A 12,669-nucleotide genomic window follows, 5' to 3' on the forward strand; every position below is an offset into this window, starting at 1 on the left:
CGGCTCTTTGCTGTGAGATCGCTACTTGCAATGAGAAAATATGTTTAAGTAATTAATAAATCAATGACCAAATGCATAAATATATTCTTGTATTTTACGGAAAAATTTTGTGACACCCTAAACTTTACGAGTGACATATTATATCCTTAAAGTTACGAATTTTGCTAATATTATAACGCATGTATACTAATAATAACATTTTTTTTTCATATTTAGAATACTATTCCCTACCGTTCGTTGAATTTTTTTTCCCTTGAGCTAATGAAATCATTTTCTCTTTCAAAAAACAATAATAATAATAACAACATTTTTTTTTTATGTTTTTGGCATTTACGTGCAATGTATTCACTAAATATGTGATTAGTAGAATTTTTGAAATAAAAATTTTCATATTTTTTAACTATTTAATAAGTGTTTAGTTGATCTAATTTTAGAAGTTTGAGTATTCAATAATTTTTTTTTTTTGCAAATTGAAGTATTTAATTGATAAATTTTATAAATTAAAGTGTTTAATAGGTCAAAATAAAAAATGAGAGTGTCATGAGATTTTTTACGCAAAGTACATATGAGATTGATTTGGTGGACTATATTGTAAAACTATTTGAGGCATCTGCAAAGGGGAGGGGTGTTTTAATTTTTAATGGGGTATCAAAAGAAAGATGAAAATAATCTAAATAAAAAAAAAAAATGGACTGGTTTGATGGGTATCGAATTTGAAATTCAAACATTGATTATGTTGGTTTTCTCAAGAGAGATTTGTCTTTGCTTTTTAATTATGGAAATAACAAGTGTTAGTTTAAAGAAATAAAAGAGTCATCTTGCATATTTTAATGTACTCAAAAATTTATTATTCTTTTGGCTTTGATTGATATTTAATAATAAATGACTTAAATTATAATTTAAAATTATTTGTTTATAAAATCCTTTCATTATTTTGAATTTTTATTTATAAATTTTAAAAAAATTTCGATTGAACCGAGTTGACTGAATCCAACTGCAATCCAGTCATGGCACCAACATAATATTGTCACGACCCATTTCCATGGGCCGGACCGGCACTAGGACCTGGGTAGGCTTAAGGCCCCCGAAGCCCGTAGTAAGCCTGTACTATTTAAAACTCGCATTCTAATCACAATTGTGGATTCAGGCCCAATAATTTATTTCACGATTATATCCAAAATACAATCCAAATAATAAATGTTTATACTCTATTTGTTCATTTACAACCCAGTTGGAATACAATTGCGGAACTCTACTCCATAATTCGCTACCCTTTGCATTTACATATTCAATAATTATTACTCTTATCGATCCACATCTCGTTCGTTCATTTGGACTCCAGGATTCTTCTTTCCATCTATTACCTGGGGAGGTTGGAAGGGGGGTGAGTACTAAACTCAGTGAGCAGGATTAGATAACTCTCTCACCCCACACAATCGTACAAATGCTAAAATATTTTAATGTGGTCACCCATTTAGTTATATGATCATGCAGTTTTTCACACAAATGGCAATACAACAGCAATCACAATTATTATCACCTTCATATAATCACATCATGTGGAAATTAGTCAGTGGCACCACCTGAAACCCCAACGAGCCGTCCTCACACATGGCTCGCCCTCTCATACATGTGCACCAGGGAGCCGATCCCCCATACGGCCAACTGGTCTAATCCTCACTGACCAGTCCTCTCATTGTTTTTCCATTCTCTCTCTTTTCTTTTCCATACCAACAGGAGGCAACCCGGTGGTCTCCATCCAATCTAGATCATCAAGTGCTCACAACAGGAGGCCACCCTGCGGGCTACAATCAAATCTAGATTATCAGGTGCGCAACAACAAGAGGCCATCCTGTGGTTCTATATAACCCATATCATCAGGTGCACACGGGGGCGCCGATCTCCCATTTTCCCGGCCGACGGTCAATATCATATCATATTCAGGATCCACATCACAGACCGTCCTCACAAACCCATGGTGGTCCACTTCATCCCAATTCCACACAAACAAGGCACAGTATATTCATAGCACAAGTAATCAAACAATTTTTACTATCAACAAATAGTGCATCATAATATGGCACTTCAATAAAATAATGCATGATAACATTTAGCCGTGAATGCATGCATGCAGGCGGATGAGGTGAATTATCTAACACTACTCACAGTTCTTTATTGCCCTCTAAAGGGACTGCCTTTCTAGCCACATGCTTCCAGCCTTTGTCCTCGCATTTCAGAATTTTATAAACCTCTAAAATAAACAATAAAATTCTAAGTAAGAAGTTTAATTTGAAAGATTCTCTTTCATATTCGTTTATTAGTTTTGGTTTCCAGTCATTTAATTCACTTATTAAGATATATATTGGGTTTCCTTATTTATTTATTTATTCTAATTTATCGCCTTTAAATAAAACGTTTAGTTATCCGTTAAGTAATATTTTATAATAACGCTAAGAAGAATACGAATATTAATCATAATAATATTATTAATAGTATTAATACGATTGATAATATAATATCACAAACGATAATCATTTTAGTCGTATTATCTATTACGGATTTCTTTACTAAGTGTTCGCCGAAATTTCGGCAGCATTTCCTCTATAAACTGTACTACCCAATTTATCAAATTTTCACAAATCCACACGCACAGCCCATCCATCGGGCAAATTCATATCCACTAATCCCGTCCGCCATAACCGTCATTTATTCGGTCACTTAATTCACATAGCCCATTAAAATTAATTGTTTTATAACTATTTATTTGTTAATAAAATTCCTAAAAGTTATTATTAGCTAGGAATATATATTTTAGTACCAACCTTATAATTAATATTCATGAAATATATTTAACAATATTTAATTTAATTTAATTTAATTTACTTAAATACTTAATTAAGTTCATTAATTAATTAATTCGGGATTTATTCAAAAATTGCGAATTAAGCTTTAGAGTGTACCGATTGAAAATCAGATTTTATGTCCGTGATCCGCGCGAAGAGGAGATCATTCTGCCTCTCGGGGTCTTCGTCGGAGTCTCGCCGGACCACCGCCGTCGCCGCCGTGCATGGTGGCCGGAAAATTTAACCTTCACCAAAATTGACAAACGATACATCATTTTATTCGTTTCGATGAGAGGATCACTAATATGTATTCAAATCAAGGTGGGTGTGAACTATTTGGCCGAAAATTGACCGGAAAGGTTCGGTGATACCCATTTTGGGTTTTCCGATTCCGGCTATTACAGTCGACGAGGAGCCTACCAAATGAAAGAGGAAGAAGAGAGGAGTCGATCAACACCTACCTCGACACCTCAAGTCATCGGAAACGATGGGAAATCGCCGGAGAAGTTGTTGCAACGGTGCTAAACGTTTCGGTCGAGATTTCTCTCAATCCGGGCTCAAACCGCGCAAACCAAAGTTTAAATCAAACTCCTTGCGACGAGTAGATATTTTTAGAGTATCTATTTGCCGGATTTGGCCGCCGGTGGTCAGAGAACGAGAAGAAAAGGGAACGAGAAGAAAAGGGGAGGGGGTTTGTTGAGAGAGAAGAGCGAGAGAGAGACCACTGAGTCTCTCTTCTCGTTTCTCTTTTCTTTCTCTTTTTTTTTTTTTTTTTTTTTTTTTTTTTTTTTGTTTTTGTCTAGAATTTTCTAATTGGTGGATGGGGTTTGGGTCGATTCGAGTCTGGTTTGGTTTAAATCATGGTTTTAGCTTGGTTTTTCAATTGATTTATGGATTTTTCATCTGGTTTTCGAAAAATTAATTTGATTTTTGGGTCCAGTTCAATTTATTTGATTATTTTGTTCAATTCCGTAATATTTTCTCAATTTATTCATAAAATATTAATAACAAAGATTTTTAATTTTAGGCTGATTAATTTATATAGTAGTTACATATATATAGACACATTTTTAATCGATTAACAATTAGTGTTCCATTTTATTTTCATCGAAATTTTAAGTATTACCCAAACGAAAATTCTAAATAATATGTTTTTGGGCTTGAGCCCAATTCGTAAAACTTTGGGCTCAATTAGAATTACTCGATCTTAATAGCCCATATCAACATAAATCTAGATTTTTGATTTAATAAAAATTCTAAAGTTTTAAAAATAAAAATTCGGGGTATTACAATCTCCCCCCCTTAAGACAATTCGTCCTCGAATTGAATCTAGTGGGACAGAATAAGAATGGACGCATGGAAAATTGTAAAGTTATAAGAAATTGCTTCCAATACCAAGGAGACAGCTCAAGAGCGAAAATACAGACCGAGGAAACAAAGTGAGTGGGGTATTTTGATTGTATTTCTACCGCCAATTGTCATGTTTAGAATAAAATTCCGTTGCTAGGAAATCTTTTGAAATAAAAATCTTATAATTAACCCAGCCTTTCAATAAAATGCTTACTATATATATATATATTAAATTTTATTACGCATTTCTTTATGAAAACCAAATATATAATTTGCAAAAACAAAACAATTTGAAATTTAATTTACCTACAATAAGAAATGATTCATTAAATTCCCATATGTTAGCACTAAATCTTTTCTTAATCAAAGTAAAAAAAATTGTTACTTTAATCCAAAAATTTAAGAAAAATTTTCTTGTAATTTTCGTTATCTATAATATCGTAGGGTTATTCGAGCTCACTCTATAGGAATTTCTACACTCTTTATTTAATCGCCATCCCTATGTCTATCACTTATTCCATAAATTATCTGAACATTTATCATTAAAAGTTGACTTTCATAATATCCTCTCATTTCACTTATGTTGCTTGTTAATTCATCTTAAGGATATTAAAGCATACTTATTTAAGTATTCCTTCCACTTAGTTTCTTTATACTACGAATCATGATTTTCCACGGCTTATAGATCACTATCGTTTCAACCTAATATCTATTATTTCAATAACAGTTCATAAGTCCCGACCTAACGGTGTCTTACTATTCCGACATCACACCAATTAAGTAGGCTTCATTAATTCCATTTCTTTCACCCAACTCTGAATTACATAATTTACTCGTTTTCATATGACAGTTCAGTTTATACCTTATTTATGAAATAATAGCAAGGCCCTAATCCATATTTATAATACATAAGCTAATTGTTTAAAATTATTATTTTTTTATTATTTTTATTTTTATTTTTATTTTTATTTATTCAAGTTTTTAATATCATATCAATTTATCTATCTTCTCTTTTATTATTTAGTCTAACAAGGTATTTATAACTTTCCTTGAATTTATCCATTTCACCTTATCATTTCTAGTTTCTCAGGTTAGCACATTGCCACCTTATTATCTACACCTCGACTTAGTTCATGTCTTTCATCCTTTCGTTGGCATAAATTTTATTAATTACCTGACGATTCACTTCACAGTTCGTTTCACTTAATTTTTCTCAACTAATATCAACTAGTAACTGTACATTTCACTAATTCAATAACTATTCTCGAACTTTCCTCTTGAAGTTTAATTGTTTAATACATTTATGGGTTGTTTACATCTACTACTGATATCAGTTTAAGATAGCCCCCTAATCAATTTAAGTCAAAGCTTTGTCTCACAGGAGGATCAACTTCGAATATTCTTTTTCTTTACCGACAACCATCCTGTCAGGATTTAAATTAATTAATTTAATATTTATTGAAGAGCTCGGAAAAATTAATTGTCACATATTTAAATTGTATTGTAGTAACATATCTTTTAACTTCAAAACATCCCCTAAAGTTGACTAGTTTTCTTATGATCTCGTAAATTACCTGAAAGTTTAAATTTACATATCAAGTCTCTTTAGTTCTGATTTGTCACAATTCCTTGTAGTCTAAAAGGCATAGTATTAAAATTTCAATTCTTAATATACCTCTTTCAAAGTTTCACTAACTTGTATCTCTTATACCAAGTTAATTTCTACCTTAATAAATTCATTTCTTTTATTGATGTCATATCTCTTTTTCTTAAGAAAGAATTTATTTCAGTGGGTTCATTTATAATAATGGTCTACAACACTAGTTATCTCATATCAAACCTTTCATCAAATGTGTCTACTAAGGATTTTTGAGCAATTTAAGTCTTTATTTACTAATATTCACTGATATAAATTGGTAGATTAATCGTTTATTCAAAAATTCGACGAATGAGTTAACAACTACAGCCTAGGTGGACCATCCTATGGGTAACTGACTATTTAAAAAACTTTTAAAATAATTTTCCTTTTGCTATTACTAGCCTCTCGAGTAGATTGGTCCACACCTTAAATTTTCCCAAAAGTTATTTTCACTAGTGATTTATATTTATATTATTATTTTATCTTTATTTATTTAGTTATTTATTTTATCATCATCATTATTTTTTTTATTTATTTATTTTTTTTATATGTATATTTCTTACATCTGAATTTTTCTTCTTTCCCAATTTGTTTCTAATTATTTATTCTAGTATTCCACAGTAGATAAATTAATTGACCATATTATCATCATCGGCTTTTCTACGATTTAACATCCCCTAGTCTTATCCAAATTCTTTAGCCTTTTGATTCATTTTAATCTTTCTTTTATCCTTCATATCTCCTTAGTGTACCCAACCTCATTTAAGTCTTATCCGTAAAAGAGTTTTAAGGATGGGTACATGAATCTAAGGCGTAAAACCATTATTTTACACAAAATTTATTTCCATCCTAAGGTCATTGCTTCTCAGATTTCTTTATTCTAATTTTTCAATCTCTATTTCATTATTATGAGTTATCTTTGACCTTTATTCTCTTCCGAATTTATTAACTTTTATTTTATTTTATTTAGCACCTCGATCTAATTTCGCACTTAATTCTTTAAAGCAGATTTTATATAAATGTTCTTTAAATTTAATAAGTAGTATTAGCCCTTTCTACATAACTCTCTACCTAGATACATCCAATTTCCTTAATTTATTAAGCTTTCCTACAGCATCCACGTTCCTTTCCCCATTCATTCCCCATTTGTGATTTAAAGTTATTCACCATCTTCTACATTTATTTTATTATAATAGATTTACGAACTTAGTCTAGCCCTTTAAGTATCCTACATGTGCTAGGATCTTAATTATATAATGTCTAATAAATTTATTACAAATTAAACTTTCACCTTATTAATTTTTTTAGATTATACCAACTATCCATTAGTTACACATTAGTCTCATAAGTCTATTATCGATTCAATCTAATTGCTCATTTTATTATAATAGATTCATAATTATTTCATGGCTTGTAATTACTTCCATTAACTATTAGTCAATCTTTTCCATATTAATCAAATTTTAACTTCACAACTTTTGCCCAATTATTCACTAACCACTTTAATTCTACATTAAAACACCCAAAATTTTACCCTTCATACTAATTGTTCAGAGGAAGTTTTACCTGCTTCTTTATCATGTTTACATTATTTTATATTGCTATAATTAATTTGACCTATTCAGTTAACATTATGTTCTTCACATTCAAGCACATAATTCATTTAACATTTTCTTTTATATTCTTAAGTTTCGCCTTGAATAATTGAGGATTTCTTGTCTATTATGATTATTTGTCTTAGATCCTCCTTTTCTAACCCTTGATTTAATTTAAATTACCATTTTCACTTTTTAATCGCTAACAGTAACATTTCTAGAATTTAATCTACATCTTAATTGACATTTTCAGTCAGATTCATATTCTATACTATTTATTATTAACTTATCAGTATTAATTTCTATAGGCCTAATTTAGTCCTCGGGATAGACAATATGATAAAAATTTAATCAAACATGCAATCATTGTAAATAATTTAAATTCTAAAATCAGATAAATTTTTGACATGCCGACAAAATAATAAAACCAAACAATTAATTGCAACTTCAAAACAATTTCCAATAAGCAAATAATAAAACATGTTTCTCAAATCGTAGTTCAAATAAATTTACTTTCTTATTATCTTTAAAACTCCAACTTCTTTTCTAAATAATTTCAAATAATTTTTGAAGCAGTGTCTCCTGTCGAATCATGGTGTACTGGGTGATCAGGCCATTACACCAATTTCCAACTGATCCTCTGCTTCAAAATAGATGGAGGGGATTTAGCAAAACTCAAAGTATTTATTTTAGAAACGTCAGTTACCCGGACTCTTTTTATAATTCCCTATTATTTCTGTACTTTTAATTCTCGTCCTAAGTTTCATACAGATTTCCTTCCATCCTCGTGCACGATGCGTCCACCGGCACTAAAATGGAATTCAATCCCGACTACAGCTCCTTTGTTGGTTACGGCCGATCCCAACATAGGAGTTCTCTATTTAATTTCCTATGTTCCGCAATTGATTCCTACGGCCCAACTTATGCTCTGATACCAACTTTGTCACGACCCATTTCCATGGGCCGGACCGGCACTAGGACCTGGGTAGGCTTAAGGCCCCCGAAGCCCGTAGTAAGCCTGTACTATTTAAAACTCGCATTCTAATCACAATTGTGGATTCAGGCCCAATAATTTATTTCACGATTATATCCAAAATACAATCCAAATAATAAATGTTTATACTCTATTTGTTCATTTACAACCCAGTTGGAATACAATTGCGGAACTCTACTCCATAATTCGCTACCCTTTGCATTTACATATTCAATAATTATTACTCTTATCGATCCACATCTCGTTCGTTCATTTGGACTCCAGGATTCTTCTTTCCATCTATTACCTGGGGAGGTTGGAAGGGGGGTGAGTACTAAACTCAGTGAGCAGGATTAGATAACTCTCTCACCCCACACAATCGTACAAATGCTAAAATATTTTAATGTGGTCACCCATTTAGTTATATGATCATGCAGTTTTTCACACAAATGGCAATACAACAGCAATCACAATTATTATCACCTTCATATAATCACATCATGTGGAAATTAGTCAGTGGCACCACCTGAAACCCCAACGAGCCGTCCTCACACATGGCTCGCCCTCTCATACATGTGCACCAGGGAGCCGATCCCCCATACGGCCAACTGGTCTAATCCTCACTGACCAGTCCTCTCATTGTTTTTCCATTCTCTCTCTTTTCTTTTCCATACCAACAGGAGGCAACCCGGTGGTCTCCATCCAATCTAGATCATCAAGTGCTCACAACAGGAGGCCACCCTGCGGGCTACAATCAAATCTAGATTATCAGGTGCGCAACAACAAGAGGCCATCCTGTGGTTCTATATAACCCATATCATCAGGTGCACACGGGGGCGCCGATCTCCCATTTTCCCGGCCGACGGTCAATATCATATCATATTCAGGATCCACATCACAGACCGTCCTCACAAACCCATGGTGGTCCACTTCATCCCAATTCCACACAAACAAGGCACAGTATATTCATAGCACAAGTAATCAAACAATTTTTACTATCAACAAATAGTGCATCATAATATGGCACTTCAATAAAATAATGCATGATAACATTTAGCCGTGAATGCATGCATGCAGGCGGATGAGGTGAATTATCTAACACTACTCACAGTTCTTTATTGCCCTCTAAAGGGACTGCCTTTCTAGCCACATGCTTCCAGCCTTTGTCCTCGCATTTCAGAATTTTATAAACCTCTAAAATAAACAATAAAATTCTAAGTAAGAAGTTTAATTTGAAAGATTCTCTTTCATATTCGTTTATTAGTTTTGGTTTCCAGTCATTTAATTCACTTATTAAGATATATATTGGGTTTCCTTATTTATTTATTTATTCTAATTTATCGCCTTTAAATAAAACGTTTAGTTATCCGTTAAGTAATATTTTATAATAACGCTAAGAAGAATACGAATATTAATCATAATAATATTATTAATAGTATTAATACGATTGATAATATAATATCACAAACGATAATCATTTTAGTCGTATTATCTATTACGGATTTCTTTACTAAGTGTTCGCCGAAATTTCGGCAGCATTTCCTCTATAAACTGTACTACCCAATTTATCAAATTTTCACAAATCCACACGCACAGCCCATCCATCGGGCAAATTCATATCCACTAATCCCGTCCGCCATAACCGTCATTTATTCGGTCACTTAATTCACATAGCCCATTAAAATTAATTGTTTTATAACTATTTATTTGTTAATAAAATTCCTAAAAGTTATTATTAGCTAGGAATATATATTTTAGTACCAACCTTATAATTAATATTCATGAAATATATTTAACAATATTTAATTTAATTTAATTTAATTTACTTAAATACTTAATTAAGTTCATTAATTAATTAATTCGGGATTTATTCAAAAATTGCGAATTAAGCTTTAGAGTGTACCGATTGAAAATCAGATTTTATGTCCGTGATCCGCGCGAAGAGGAGATCATTCTGCCTCTCGGGGTCTTCGTCGGAGTCTCGCCGGACCACCGCCGTCGCCGCCGTGCATGGTGGCCGGAAAATTTAACCTTCACCAAAATTGACAAACGATACATCATTTTATTCGTTTCGATGAGAGGATCACTAATATGTATTCAAATCAAGGTGGGTGTGAACTATTTGGCCGAAAATTGACCGGAAAGGTTCGGTGATACCCATTTTGGGTTTTCCGATTCCGGCTATTACAGTCGACGAGGAGCCTACCAAATGAAAGAGGAAGAAGAGAGGAGTCGATCAACACCTACCTCGACACCTCAAGTCATCGGAAACGATGGGAAATCGCCGGAGAAGTTGTTGCAACGGTGCTAAACGTTTCGGTCGAGATTTCTCTCAATCCGGGCTCAAACCGCGCAAACCAAAGTTTAAATCAAACTCCTTGCGACGAGTAGATATTTTTAGAGTATCTATTTGCCGGATTTGGCCGCCGGTGGTCAGAGAACGAGAAGAAAAGGGAACGAGAAGAAAAGGGGAGGGGGTTTGTTGAGAGAGAAGAGCGAGAGAGAGACCACTGAGTCTCTCTTCTCGTTTCTCTTTTCTTTCTCTTTTTTTTTTTTTTTTTTTTTTTTTTTTTTTTTTTTTGTTTTTGTCTAGAATTTTCTAATTGGTGGATGGGGTTTGGGTCGATTCGAGTCTGGTTTGGTTTAAATCATGGTTTTAGCTTGGTTTTTCAATTGATTTATGGATTTTTCATCTGGTTTTCGAAAAATTAATTTGATTTTTGGGTCCAGTTCAATTTATTTGATTATTTTGTTCAATTCCGTAATATTTTCTCAATTTATTCATAAAATATTAATAACAAAGATTTTTAATTTTAGGCTGATTAATTTATATAGTAGTTACATATATATAGACACATTTTTAATCGATTAACAATTAGTGTTCCATTTTATTTTCATCGAAATTTTAAGTATTACCCAAACGAAAATTCTAAATAATATGTTTTTGGGCTTGAGCCCAATTCGTAAAACTTTGGGCTCAATTAGAATTACTCGATCTTAATAGCCCATATCAACATAAATCTAGATTTTTGATTTAATAAAAATTCTAAAGTTTTAAAAATAAAAATTCGGGGTATTACAAATATTTAGTTTGGTTTTTAAAACATTAATTTTTCAAGGATTCATATCAGCCAGATCATGTGGTCAATTGCTTAAATGTTTAAGGTATTTTTGCCGCCCATAAAAAACAAAACATTTTGTAATTTCTTGTTCTTTTTCTATGTTTTTCTTATAATCTAGGCCCATACCATCAAAATCTATGTATTGTACGGATGTGCATGGGTCAAGATAGAATCGAAATTATATAATTTTCAGTCTAATCTCAAAGTATCAAATATAAAAAATAGAGTTCTACTCTCCTTCCATCTCATCTCTTTTTTTAGGAGGGAAGAAATAATAATTTGGGTCTATGAAATAAGATAAAATGAATCGAATCGGTAATAAATCAGAATTTTTCTTAGTCTTACTAACTTATTTTTTCATAAAAAGATATTATACTCATTAATTAGAATCAAACAAAATTTATAAATTCAGATTTGAGTTAAAATAAATTAAATAATTAATTGAATTATTGATGATCTATTAGTAGAGTTATAATAGAAAATTTATTAATAGTTGCTTCCTAGTTAATAAAAGTATTAAATATACAAAACCAAATAACCCAAAAACTATAAACCAAACAATTTAACTTTACATTTGTTTTATGAATTTTAACTCATTACTGTTCTATTATTATTGTCTTTAAACTAATTTAAATTTGATACTTGATTTAATCCTGAATATCATCTGAAAAATAAACAATAATAGCATTAAACATAACAAATAATTCAATATAATAAAATAATAGAGAAAATATCTATGTGTTTAATTAATTGATTCATTTTATATTTAGAAAAATTGCATATTATTTTTTTCATATTTTTATTATCTTAACAAGAATTGATATTATAAAAAATTAAAAATAAAAAGTATGAAATGATTTTTGTGGACATGATTGAAAATTCATAAAATGCTCATACAAAAGAGAAACCAAAAATTTTAATGAGAAAATGGCACTGAAATATCCGATTTTTGGAATGAAACGAGACGGGATGGAATTTGACTTTTTATAGATCAATTTTAATCAAAGAACCAATCTCATCTTATAATTACTTTACTTTTGGAATGAAATTTGAGACAGAACTATTAAATCAATATTGGATTCTTTTGAGACAGAAAATTCAGGAGGATTTTCGAAAACGGATCCGGCGGTCCCGTGCACACCCCTAA

General features: G+C 31.5%; 1 long non-coding RNA gene across 1 annotated transcript; it reads right to left on the reverse strand.

Annotated features, from left to right (window-relative positions):
* Positions 1 to 1,123: 1,123 nt before the first annotated feature.
* On the reverse strand, positions 1,124 to 11,427 carry LOC119369203 (uncharacterized). The gene is made up of 7 exons (XR_016320048.1): positions 10,648 to 11,427; positions 10,304 to 10,431; positions 9,510 to 9,594; positions 3,305 to 8,707; positions 2,961 to 3,088; positions 2,167 to 2,251; positions 1,124 to 1,364 (listed from the first exon to the last, which is right to left on the reverse strand). It is a non-coding gene; the product is annotated as an uncharacterized LOC119369203 (long non-coding RNA).
* Between the last annotated feature and the right edge of the window lie 1,242 nt (positions 11,428 to 12,669).

Source organism: Jatropha curcas, chromosome 3 (assembly GCF_041381405.1).
Source record: "Jatropha curcas cultivar XTBG-Jc1 chromosome 3, XTBG_Jcur_1.0, whole genome shotgun sequence".
In the NCBI taxonomy this organism is placed as follows: Eukaryota; Viridiplantae; Streptophyta; class Magnoliopsida; order Malpighiales; family Euphorbiaceae; genus Jatropha; species Jatropha curcas.